We start from the raw sequence: 12,309 nt of genomic DNA, 5'->3' as shown, positions 1-12,309 counted from the left end.
TTATAGCCTATAAATCTTTAAACTCACAGTAAAAGAGTGGTGCTACTAATGATGTATGCCTTAAAAATCAGTTTGTGATTTTAATGTAATTAATGGCAAGCATTGATTCTAAATGCAAAGTACATAAAGTAACAAAATTAGTATCTGGAGATTTTTTTAAAAAACAGTGGGTGGTGCTTAGTAATGAGGTCAGAGGTTGTTCTCTGGTGTAAATATATACAAACGTACTTACATATACATAAAAAAAGCAAGAATGATAAAACTCAAGATTTAGGATATTGGTGACTTGTATGAGAGGAAGATGGGAGAGTAAGAAGAACACATAGTTAAATGTAAGTAATATTAGTTGTGTCACTGTATGTTGACTAGTGGGTTCATTGGTTGAGCGCTGATTGAAAAGGGTAACAAACAGAGATACTTGGCAAGTTATAAGCAGAAGCATGTAAATATATTGTATGTTTTGAGGATAAAGCATGGGCATGGAAGAAAATTGAAACGACTCCCTGGAGAATGCTGTGTTAAGGAAACATACTGGGGTTATTCTTGAGTAGTAGAAGCATGTAGTGTTTCAGGAAGCCATGGGAGGTTTAAAAAGAAGTGTTTATGGCATGCCAGAAAATGATGGAGTTGATAGATAAGGCTTATGTTTCTCTCCAACTGAATACAATTTTGTTCTTTACTAGTGTAGGTTGGCAGCCCAGCCCATGTTACCACCAAGTGGAAAAACACTAGTCCTGTTCTCCTTAATGAGAGTTTTCATCAGGGACTCTTGGCATTTTAGGCCAGTTTTTCTTTGTGTGGTGAGGAGGACTGTTCTGTGTATCATAGAGTGTCAGATGAGTTATTAGGACTCTCCAGAGTAACAGAAGTTATAGCTCTCTCTATATAAAAGGGGATATATTAGAACGGCTGCCTAGGAACAGAAGGCCCAAGAATCCAGTAGTTGTTAAGTCAATGAGATTGGGTGTCTCAGCTGGTCTTCAGTACACACTGGAATCCTGAAGAAGTAGGCTGTAATGCCAGTAAGGCAGTGGACTTGCTATTGAGTGAGAGCAAGCAGGTGAAGAGAGAAGTTTCCTTATTCCATGTTCTTTATATAGGCTTCCAGCAGAAAATGTGGCCCAGAGTAGAGGTGGGTCTTCCCATCTCAAAAGATCTGGATTAAAGGTGTATCTTTCCAGTCAAAATCCCAGATTAGAAGTAGATTATCCCACTTCAAATGATTTAATTAAGCAAAAAACCCTCACAGTTGTACCCAGCCACTTTGGGTTTTTGTTAATTGCAGATATAGTTAAGTTGACAACCAAGAATAACCATCACATCAGGTATCCGGAGCCTATAGTAGCACCTTTTAGTAGATACCTAAATTTGTCTCTAGGTTTTGCAATGTGCTCCCTGGGAAGCACAGGGGTTCCTGTAGGAAAATCTGCTCTACACTCTGGAGTAGCAGGGATGCTGCCTACCGACCTATGTAGCCTAGGTGCTCTTGGGAATCCCTTGCTGTCTGTAGTTTAGGAGCTCAAGTCTAGTTTTTCACATTCGAAGAAGAGTTAGCTCAAATTAACACACTTGGAGCAAACTATTTCCTGTTTCTAAATTTCAGATAATGTTCTTTTCATTTCTAGCATCAATAAAAATACCTTAAATTACTTACAGTTTATACTTGATAATCATTACCCAAAAAAGGATTTTTCTTGGCTAGACATGCACTAGAGTACTTCCTGGTGACAAGCAGGGCCCAGCACTACAAAGGAAAAGCAAAGTGCTGTGAGAACAGGGGGCATGGCTCAGGGGAAGAGTGCTTGCCTAGCCTGTGCAGAGTTGTGGGGTTAATGCCTGTCACTGAGAAACAGCCACAAAATGGGCTGGTGATGTGGCTCTGTGAGTAGAGGCCCTTGAAAATAGACCTGATGACCCAAGTTTGATGCTTGTATCCCAGACGGTAGCAGGAGAGGACCCACTCTAGTTGCCCCCTGACCTCTACATATGCACAGTCAGCATGTACACACCTGCATACTGCTTTCCCTCCCCCACTCCTCCCCTTTCCCTTTCTCCCTCTTTCCCCCTCTCCTCTCTTTGCTTCCTTCCCTTCCCTCCCTCTCTCCTTCCCCTTCTCTCTCCCTTTCTCTCTCCCCCTCCCTCCCTCTCCCCTCTCTCATATACACTAAGTAAAAATAATAAAGCATTCTAAAAAAAAAAAAAAAGAAAGAAAGAAAACAACTAAAGCCCGATGGTGGTGGTGCACGCCTTTAATCCCAGCACTCAGGAGTCTGAAGCAGGCGGATCTTTGTGAGTTTGAGGCTAGCCTGGTCTACAGAGTGAGTTCTAGGACATTCAGGGATACACAGAGAAACCCGGTCTCAAAAAACCAAAACAAACAAACAAAACCCAGCCAAACTACTATATAAGATGGGGCAGGGATTTCTACCCATGTTTCAAACTTGTAAGCCATCAAGCAGAATCTGAAGTGATTTGCTGAGAGAATGTGATTGTTAAATTGCAGAACTAGAGCCCAAACTAAAATCTAGCTGTTGCTGCTGTTGTTTGTATGCTTGTATGTGTGCTTGTTTTTATTTAGGGTCTCAGAGTCCAGGCTGACCTCTAACTCACTGTATAGCTGCAGCTGATCTTGAATGCCTAATTCTCCTACCTCCCACTCTCCCAAGTGCTGGGATCACTGATATGGACCACCATGTCCAGCCTTAAAACATAATTCTTCTTCCTTTCTGTTGTCTTACGTGTGTGGATGGGTGTTTTGCCTGCATATGTGTCTGTGTGCTATTTGCTGCAGAGGACAGAAGAGGGCACCAGATGCCCTGGAACTGGAGTTCCAGACAGTGGTGAGCCACTATGTAGGTGCTGGAAGTTGAACCTGGGTCCTCTTCTAGAGTGCTCTTAACAATTGAACCATCTCTCCAACCCTTCTTGTGTGTGTGTGTGTGTGTGTGTGTGTGTGTGTGTGTGTGTGTGTGTGTGTGTTACAAATACTATTTTTATTATTAAATTTTATGCATATTAGTGTTTTGCTTACATGTATGTATATCACATGCCCATGAAGGCTAGAAGAGGATACCAGATCCTCTGGAACTGGAGTTACAGGCAGTTTTGAGCTGCTGGGTGGGTGCTGGGAACCAAACCTAGGTCTTATGTAAGAGTAACAAGTGCTCTTAACCTCTGAGCCATCTCTCCAGCTCCCAAAGCTGACTCTTGTTTTTGTCTCTCAAAAGCCTTAGGAATTGCTATGTTTTACCTGCCACAGTCATTTATTGTAGCTCCTGAGTTTTCTTCCTTGATGCCCGAGTCATTTCCTTGGATCTCAGGTACTTTTTTGTTCATTGTTTCACCATCCTCCCTCCCCCTTTCAGGGTTCCTCCACAAACTCAGAATGATGTTCGGGAGGCTGCTAGGAAGACAAGATCTGGGTTGGAAACCTACTCCAGCTCAGACTATTTTTCTGTAGCTCAGTTTTCATCATCTATTCTAATAGTACTTACTCCTTAGCTCCCTCAGGGATGTTAGGGGAAGGAGAAATTTATGCCTGGAAAAGCATCCATCCTATTTGTGAAGATCTCCCAGGAGTAGCTTTCATCATTGCTGTCTGCTGCCAAATATAGTTTGTTTTCAAGCCCCACCCCCTGAGCAGCAGTTACTTTCTGGGATGGATGAGCAGCAGACCTACCTGGGACTGCAAAATAATGTAGGTTGTTTTTTTTTTTTTAAAGATCTCTTTTGTTCCTGAGCTTAGGGAGGCATTAGACAAAGATCAAGTAATGTGTCCTTTGGGAAGCTTTTCTCAGTTTTCCCATTGGGAGTGAAGTTGACCGACCACCAGGGCTTATATCATTCTGCAACTTATTTTGAATTTGTTAAGTTTTTGTTTTTCTTCAAAAGACTTAAGCCCTTGAAGAGGCTTTATTATTCATGTTGAATTCCCCAGTCCGTAGCATGTTATTAGTGTTTGTTAAATGGCTGTTTGACTGACACTTGTTTGGAGAGGGGACAGCTTTGGAAAGAAGCCATAGTTGTAAGTAAGATCCCAGTCTTGGGATACTGGTAGTGAATTTAGTGTTTCTCTGAAAGAGTTGAACCCAGAAGCAGAAGGGACACAGAGACGGATTTTTTTTTTTTTTTTAAAAGGTCAGTAGCATACATTAGTGATGTGATGGTTGCGTCTGGAAATTAGGATGGCCATTTGCTGGGGGTACAGTAGAAGGAAACGGAGTAGACTTTCAGTTAGGCAGCCTGAGGTTTCCATGGCTCTGTGGCCTTGTAGAACTATATTCTGAGGTAATTTGTGGACAACTGAAACCCCTTAGCATGTTTTCTATGAGCTGTTCTTTTTGTTTGTTTTTCAAGACAGGATTTCTCTGTGTAGCCCTGTGTAGGTGGACCTTTCTGTCCCACCAGCCGACTCCCAAATAACCACACAGGTACTTCTTATTAATTATAAATGATCGGTCAATAGCTTAGGCTTGTTACTAACTAGCTCTTACAATTTAAATTAATCCACATTTCTTTTCTATGTTCTACCACGTGACTGGGTACCTTTTTTCAACATGGCATGTTCATCTTGCTTCTTCCCGCGTCTCCTGGCAACTCTGCCCTTCTTCTTCTTCTTCTTCTTCTTCTTCTTCTTCTTCTTCTTCTTCTTCTTCTTCTTCTTCTTCTTCTTCTTCTTCTTCTCCTTCTCCTTCTCCTTCCCCTTCCCCTTCCCCTTCCCCTTCCCCTTCCCCTTCCCCTTCCCCTTCCCCTTCCCCTCCTCCTCCTCCTCCTTCTCCTTCTTCTTCTTTTTTTTTCTTTCCGAGACAGGGTTTCTCTGTGTAACTTTGTGCCTTTCCTGGAACTCACTCTGTAGCCCAGGTTGGGCTTGAATTCATGGAGATCCGCCTGGCTCAGCTTCCCGAGTGCTAGGATTAAAGGTGTGCCCTCCCCCCCAATTCTGCCCTTCTTCATCCCAGTGTTTTCTCCCTGTCCACAAGTCCCACCTATCCTCTTCCTGCCAAGCTAAATTATTAAACCAATAAGAGCAATACATCTTTACAGTGTACAAAAAAAGATTATTTCACAACAGCCCTGGGTGGCCAGGAACACACTTTGTAGACCAGGCTGGCCTCAAACTCAGAGATCCCTGCCTCTGCCTCCTGAATGCTGGGATTAAAGGCATGTACCACCACCACCACCACTACCATCTGGCAATTTTCTAGGGCTGTTACTATGGAATCCCCTTGAACATTATTTTGGAGTTTGTTTCCTTTACCACCACCTGCTTGGCCCATGAGTTGCTCTTAAGTCACTTTTTTCCCATCCTTATTCTGGGGTAGAGGTTACTTTGTTTCATAGTAAGCTTATTAGTCCATGGAATATTCCATCTAGAACCCTATTAACACCTTTACTCATTCTGAGTTTTGTTTTTTGTATTTCCATGTTGATTGGCCGCCTGTTTGCTTTGCCCTAAAGCTATATGCTATCCATAATTAAGTAAGCATGTCCTTTGTGCTTTTAGTCATTTAGAGATCACCTCTTACAGAAATCTCCCCAGATAGCTCATGCCCATGCTGCTGCATCTCTCCTCTGAACATTTATGTCACTATGTCTCCATGAACATTGCTGCCAGATGGCACCAGATGCCCTTCCTATGCCAAGATTGCCACGAAAATGCTTTCCTTAATGAAGTTTAAACTTGGGCAGGGGTGGGGGTGGCTCAGCATTTAAGAGCGCTTGTTGCTCTTGCAGAGGACCCAGGTTCCATTCCCTGAACCAACATAGTGGCTCACAATCATCCATAACTCTAGTTCCAGGGGATCCAACGCCCTCTTCTGACTACCTCAGGCACAAAGCATACATGTGGTACACATATATACATGAAGGGAAAACGCTCATATACATAAGCATAAATAAATCATTTTAAAAATTAAAAATGAAGTTTAAATTCATTTATAAATTCATAGACAAGGGCCTGGGAGATGACTTAGCAGGTGCAGGTGTGAGTGCTTGCCGCCAGATCCAGGAATATGAGTTCAATCCTTTGAAGTCAGATGGTGGTGGAAAGAGAGATCAGATCTGTGCGAGTTGTCCTCTGACCTACACACACGCACACACACACACACACACACACACACACACACACACACACACACCATCCTTTTTTTTTTTTTTAATAAAAAAATGTCAGGCATGGTGGCACATGCCTTTAATCCTAGCACTCGGCAGGCAGAGCCAGGTGGATATCTGAGCCAGGCCTATGTAGAGAAACTATCTCAAAAAGAAAAAGTTTAAATTTTCTTTTCAGAATTTACAGTATCTTTTCTAAATTATTAATATTTATAATTTGTTCTTTAATTCTTCTTTATTAGATTTGTCCACTACCTGCTCAGTTCCTTGTTTGACAGAATTTTACAAAATACATATTCCCCATTGTTGAGATTTTTTTGTTTGTATTGATTTGTTTCTGGTGGTAGCTTGTTCTATACTGTATGTTAAAAAAAAACAAACATGTATTTTATGACACATTGTTGTGTAGTGTGTACTCTGTGAAATTCAGAGGATAATCCAGACTCAGCTAATTTAATTAACTAGCTGTTGTTCAAAGGATATTGGTGCTATTTCTCCTTTGTGGCCTTTTGTTGGCCCAAATTCAGGTTTATTGGGAACTCATTATCTACATGGTTTTTCTTGACAGGGCTTGTCTTAGTTAGGGTTTCTGTTGCTGTGAAGAGACAGCATGACCATGGCAACTCTTTTTTTTTTTTTTTTTGCCTGAACATAAAAACAGGTTATAATTTAAAAGTCCAGGGTTATTTTCAACAGTAAAATATTTTCTCTGTAGAAAATAGTATAAATGATAACATTTCCCAGTAAGCCCTTTTAAGCCAAATGATAGCTGAATTATACGTATAAATATTGATTAGATTCTGGGATACATAAGAGACCTATCTTCATCTGTTCAGAGAGCTATATTTTACTAAGTTGTGTAAGTGAGCTTCCTATTCATCTTCCCCTTCACTGTTTGATTTATGGCAGACATTTTTCTGTAGGCTAATCCATAGTCTAAAAAGATTTTAGCCTCCCCTCCTGAAAGTATGGCCAGCATTTTCTTTCATCAGCTTGATACAGTACAAATTCTTATCCTACTGGTAAAATGTTTCACTAGCCGGGCGTGGTGGCGCACGCCTTTAATCCCAGCACTTGGGAGGCAGAGCCAGGCGGATCTCTGTGAGTTCGAGGCCAGCCTGGACTACCAAGTGAGCTCCAGGAAAGGCGCAAAGCTACACAGAGAAGCCCTGTCTAGAAAAAACCAAAAAAAAAAAAAAAAAAAAAAAAAAGTTTCACTAAAGCTTGCCCAGTGATTGGGTAAAACCAAAACTTATTATAAGCCAGAGTCATCATAGGATCCCCCCTGCTAGGTAACCTCCCTGGACCTGTGGGTTGCCGTCTGATTGTCCTTTGCTTTATATCTAGTATCCACTTATGAGTGAGTACATAACATGATTGTTCTGAGTCTGGGTTACCTCACTCAGGATAATGTTTTCTAGTTCCATCCATTTGCCTGCAAATTTCATGCTGTCATTGTTTTTCTCTGCTGAGTAGTACTCCATTGTGTATATATACCACATTTTCTTAATCCATTCTTGAGTTGACGGGCATCTAGGTTGTTTTCAGGTTCTGGCTATTACAAATAGTGCTGCTATGAACATAGTTGAGCATGTATCTTTGTGGTATGATTGAGCATTCCTTGAGTATATACCCAAGAGTGGTATGGCTGGGTCTTGAGGTAGATGGATTCCCAGTTTTCTGAGAAACCACCATACTGATTTTCACGGTGGTTGTACAAGTTTACATTCCCACCAGTGGAAGAGTGTTCCCTTTGCTCCACATCCTTTCCAACATAGACTGTCATTAGTGTTTTTTGATCCTAGCCATTCTGACAGGTGTAAGGTGGTATCTCAGAGTCGTTTTGATTTGCATTTCTCTGATGACTAAGGATGTTGAGCATTTCCTTAATTGTCTTTCAGCCATTTGAGATTCTTCTTTTGAGAATTCTCTGTTTAGCTCTTTAGCCCATTTTTTAATTGGATTGTTCAGTATTTTAATGTGTAGTTTCTTGAGTTCTTTATATACTTTGGAGATCAGTCCTCTGTCAGATGTGGGGTTGGTGAATGTCTTTTCCCATTCTGTAGGCTGTCTTTTTGTCTTATTGACTGTGCCTTTTGCCCTACAAAAGCTTCTCAGTTTCAAGAGGTCCCATTTATTAATTGTCGCTCTCAGTGTCTGTGCTACTGGTGTTATATTTAGGAAGTGATCTCCTGTGCTGATGCATTCAAGAGTACTTCCTACTTTCTCTTCTATCAAGTTCAGTGTAACTGGATTTATGTTGAGGTCTTGGATCTACTTGGACTTGAGTTTTGTGCATGGTGACAGATATGGATCTATTTGTAATCTTTTACATGTTGACATCCAGTTATGCCAGCACCATTTGTTGAAGATACTTTCTTTTTTCCGTTGTATAGTTTTGGCTTCTTTGTCAAAAATCAGGTGTTCATATGTGTGTGGATTAATGTCAGGGTCTTCAATTCAATTCCTTTGGTCTGTATGTTAGTTTTTATGCCAGTACCAAGCTGTTTTTATTACTGTAGCTCTATAGTAGAGCTTGAGGTCTGGGATGGTGATGCTCCAGAGGTTGCTTTATTATACAGGATTCTTTTAGCTATCTTAGGTTTTTTTGTTTTTCCATATGAAGTTGAGTATTGTTCTTTCCGTCTGTGAAGAATTGTGTTGGAATTTTGATGGGGATTGTATTGAATCTGTAGATTGCTTTTGGTAAGATTGACGGCAACTCTTATAAAGAAAAATATTTAGTTGTGTGACTTACAATTTTAGAAGTTTCGTTCGTTATCATCATGGTGGGACATGGTGACATGCAGACAAACATGGTGTTGGAGAAGGAACTGAGAGTGGAGAAGGAGCTTTGTCTTGGTCCCTCAGGCAACAGAAAGTAACTGAGACAGTGGGCATGGCTTGAATATATATTGTCCTCAAAGCCCACCTCCACAATAATGCACTTCCTCCTAATAATGCCACTCCCTATGAACTTATGGGGGCCAGTTACATTCAAACTACCACAGGTGGGTTTTTTTGTTTGTTTTTTTTTGTTGTTGTTTGTTTGTTTGTTTGTTTTTGGTCTATCTCTACTTGAAACATTTCTAGGTGGCATATGCCTTTAGTCCCAGCACTCCAAATGCAGAAGCAGGTAGATCTCTGAGTTTGAGGCTAGCCTGCTCTACAGAGTGAGTTCCAGGACAACCAGGTCTGTTACACAGAGAAACCCTGTCTCAAAAAACTTAAGCAAAAGTTGCTAAATAAATATCTTCATTTCAACAGAAAAAACTTAAAAGTTATCTTGGTCTCTAAGAACAGGATGGTTGTTTTTATACCACATCCCAGTTTTTCAAAAAGCTGAAAGATCAGGGATTCCTGTTCCTTTTTGCAGAAGATAATGTGGCCAGACCTTTTGATTTGATTCTTTGCTAAATCTCTGGGTCTACTGTTTTGTAAGCAGTTTCAATGAGCCTGTTAAAGCAGGCAATGTGAAGAACAGAGACCCTTCTTCCCACTTTTAGTATGAACCTAGATGTTCATCCCCTAGTTTTATCTGTGGTTGTTTGGTACAAATGTCTTTTCTTGGCTTTTCCCAGTGTTTGTTTTGTTGTTTTTGTTTTGTTTGGGATTTTTTGGGTTTTGTTTTGATTTTTGTTTTTTGTTTTGCTTTTCGAGACAGGGTTTTTTCTGTATCCCTAGCTGTTCTGGAACTTATTTGTAGACCAGGCTAGCCTAAGACTCAGAGATCTACCTGTCTCTGCCACTTGGGTGCTGAGATTAAAGGAGTGTGCCTACTGCCAGGCTCCTCTCTGTCCTAATCTCTAAAATAATACTGAAACACTAAAGCAGGAATTTAGGAAGGTGGTTCAAAAGGTAAAGTGTTTGCTGAGCAAGCATGAGGATCTGAGTTTGGAGCCCTAGCATCCAGATGGAGGCTAGGAGTGCCTTCATGTTTCTGTAATCCCAAAGCTGGAGATGGAGACAAGTGGATCCCTGGGGTTCATGATTAACCAGTCTAGCCAAAAAAAAAGTGTGCTCCAGCTTCACTGAGATGAGGTCTCAATGAATAAGGCAGAGGAGAAGATAGGGGAAGATACTCGATGCCAGTCTCTGGCTTCTACATGTTCAGACACAGGTGAATACACCTGCACACATATATGCATAGACCACACTCATACACACAAATTAAGGCAATAAGAATAAAGGTTTATACGTATGAAAATGGCTTGAGCTGGCCAGGAACAGTTCCTAGCATGTGCAACATCCAGGGTTTCATTCCTAGCATTCCATAAAGCAGGTGTAGTGGTGTACCACCTGCAAACAGCACTTGGGAGGTGAAGACAAGAGCATTAGAAGTTCAGGGTCGGGCTGAAGGGATGGCTCAGAGGTTAAGAGCACTGACTGCTCTTCCAGAGGTTCTGAGTTCAATTCCCAGCAACCACATGGTGGCTCACAACCATCTATAATGAGATCTGGTGCCCTCTTCTGGCCTGCTGTCATATATGCTGTATACATAAAAAAAAAAAAAAAAAGTTCAGGGTCATTCTCTACAAGGAGTTTAAGGTTAGTTCAGCATAAATGAGATCCTCACTCAGAAAAAAGAAAAGTTATAATGAAACTCATTACTTTGTATACTAACTAAAAAAAAAAAAAAAGAAAACAAAAAAGAATTCCTCACAGATAGAAACCAACTAGATATTTTTTGACCATAGAAGACTATAAGAGAATGGTAGCCACAGACAAGTAAACTCGAAGCTCCACACAGCTACAGTGGGCAGTGCATCCAAATAGAAGCCATCATGTTTCTGTAATCCCAAAGCTGGGGATGGAGACAGGTGGATCCCTGGGCTTCACTGACTAGCCTCTCTAGTTAAAACAGTGAACTCCAGCTTCATTGTGACCCTGTACCAGCTACCAATCTTGTGACTTACAAATGCCTTGAAACGTGCTGTTAATACACATCTAATTTCAAAGTTAAAAAAAAAAGTAAAATATTTTATTAATGATTTTAGTATTTTGTGGTTGGAGATATTTCTCATGGGTAGTACAATGTACTTCATGTACAAGACTGTGGTCCTGAGTTCACTACCTAGCACTAATAGTAACTTTAATATTTTGTCTGGATTCACTACCTAGCACTAATAGTAACTTTAATATTTTGTATATGTTGAAATATTTTTTACATGTGGGAATATTTGAGGAATATTGAGTTAAATAAAATATATGATTAAAAGTATCAACTTGTTTCTTTTTTTAAATGTAGAAAATATAAATTATATATGTGGCTTATATTATATTTCAAGTCTAGAAATTCCCAAGGGAAATTTATTTATTTATTGAGACATGATCTTACTATGTAGACCAGGTTGGCCTCAAACGCCAAACTCACAGAGATCCACCTGCCTCTACTTCCTGAGTGCTGGGATTAAAGGCGTGCGCCACCCCACTCTTTTGTGAGAACTGTTTTGTGCATTTGTACTCTTCACCTAACAAATAGAAGGTAATTCTCCGAAAGGGGGAAGAAGGTAAATACTGGGGTTGGGAGTGGTGAGGTACTGGGATCAAACCTGTGGTCTCTCAGATGCTCAACAACACTCTACTGTGGAGCTAGATTTATATCCTCAGACCTGTTTTTACTACTCTGAGACAGGTTCTCACAAAGTTGCCTCGGCTGGCCTTGCTCACTCTGTAGTTCAAACAGGCCTTGAACTAGCAATCCTCCTGCTCTGGCCTTCTGAGTAGTGGAAACTACAGGCCTGTGCCACTAGACTCCACAAATAGGCACTCCTGAAACAAAAATGGGCCTCTCTATTAGGGAATCTTACTTCAGACTAGTCTTGCTTTGCTTTTAATTTATTTGTCCAAATTGATTGATACCTCTTATGTACCAGTTCCCTGGCATTGCATTGTATTGTATGCAGTACCTAGGTGAATATGGCCTAGTCACTAACCAAGAATGAATTCAAAGCTTCTTTCATGTAGAGAAGCACTGAGGTGATGGTGGAAAACAAATGCTTTGGGGAACTAGGAATTGATAACTCATTCTGATTGGGAAGGAGACCAAAGGCTACAGATGCTTGAAAAGCAGGGAGGGAGGCAGGAAGGCTATTGTGCCCAAGGAGAACAACTGGACTTAAAGCAGAGGGAATGAGATCAGTTGGTCCCACCATGGGTGTCTTCCATTTTTCCTCCTAGGTACAGAGGAACTAACAA

General features: G+C 40.8%; 1 protein-coding gene across 3 annotated transcripts in view; it reads left to right on the top strand.

Moving 5' to 3' along the window:
• The window catches only part of Rnf121 (ring finger protein 121), a 68,568-nt gene that overhangs the window by 38,175 nt on the left and 18,084 nt on the right, over positions 1–12,309 (top strand). The gene's annotated exons all lie outside the window — the stretch shown is intronic.

The sequence above is a fragment of the Peromyscus maniculatus genome, chromosome 1 (genome assembly GCF_049852395.1).
Source record: "Peromyscus maniculatus bairdii isolate BWxNUB_F1_BW_parent chromosome 1, HU_Pman_BW_mat_3.1, whole genome shotgun sequence".
Taxonomy (NCBI): domain Eukaryota; kingdom Metazoa; phylum Chordata; class Mammalia; order Rodentia; family Cricetidae; genus Peromyscus; species Peromyscus maniculatus.
The sequence above is the reverse complement of the archived record's forward strand: the minus strand, read 5'-3'. Positions and strand labels throughout refer to the sequence as shown.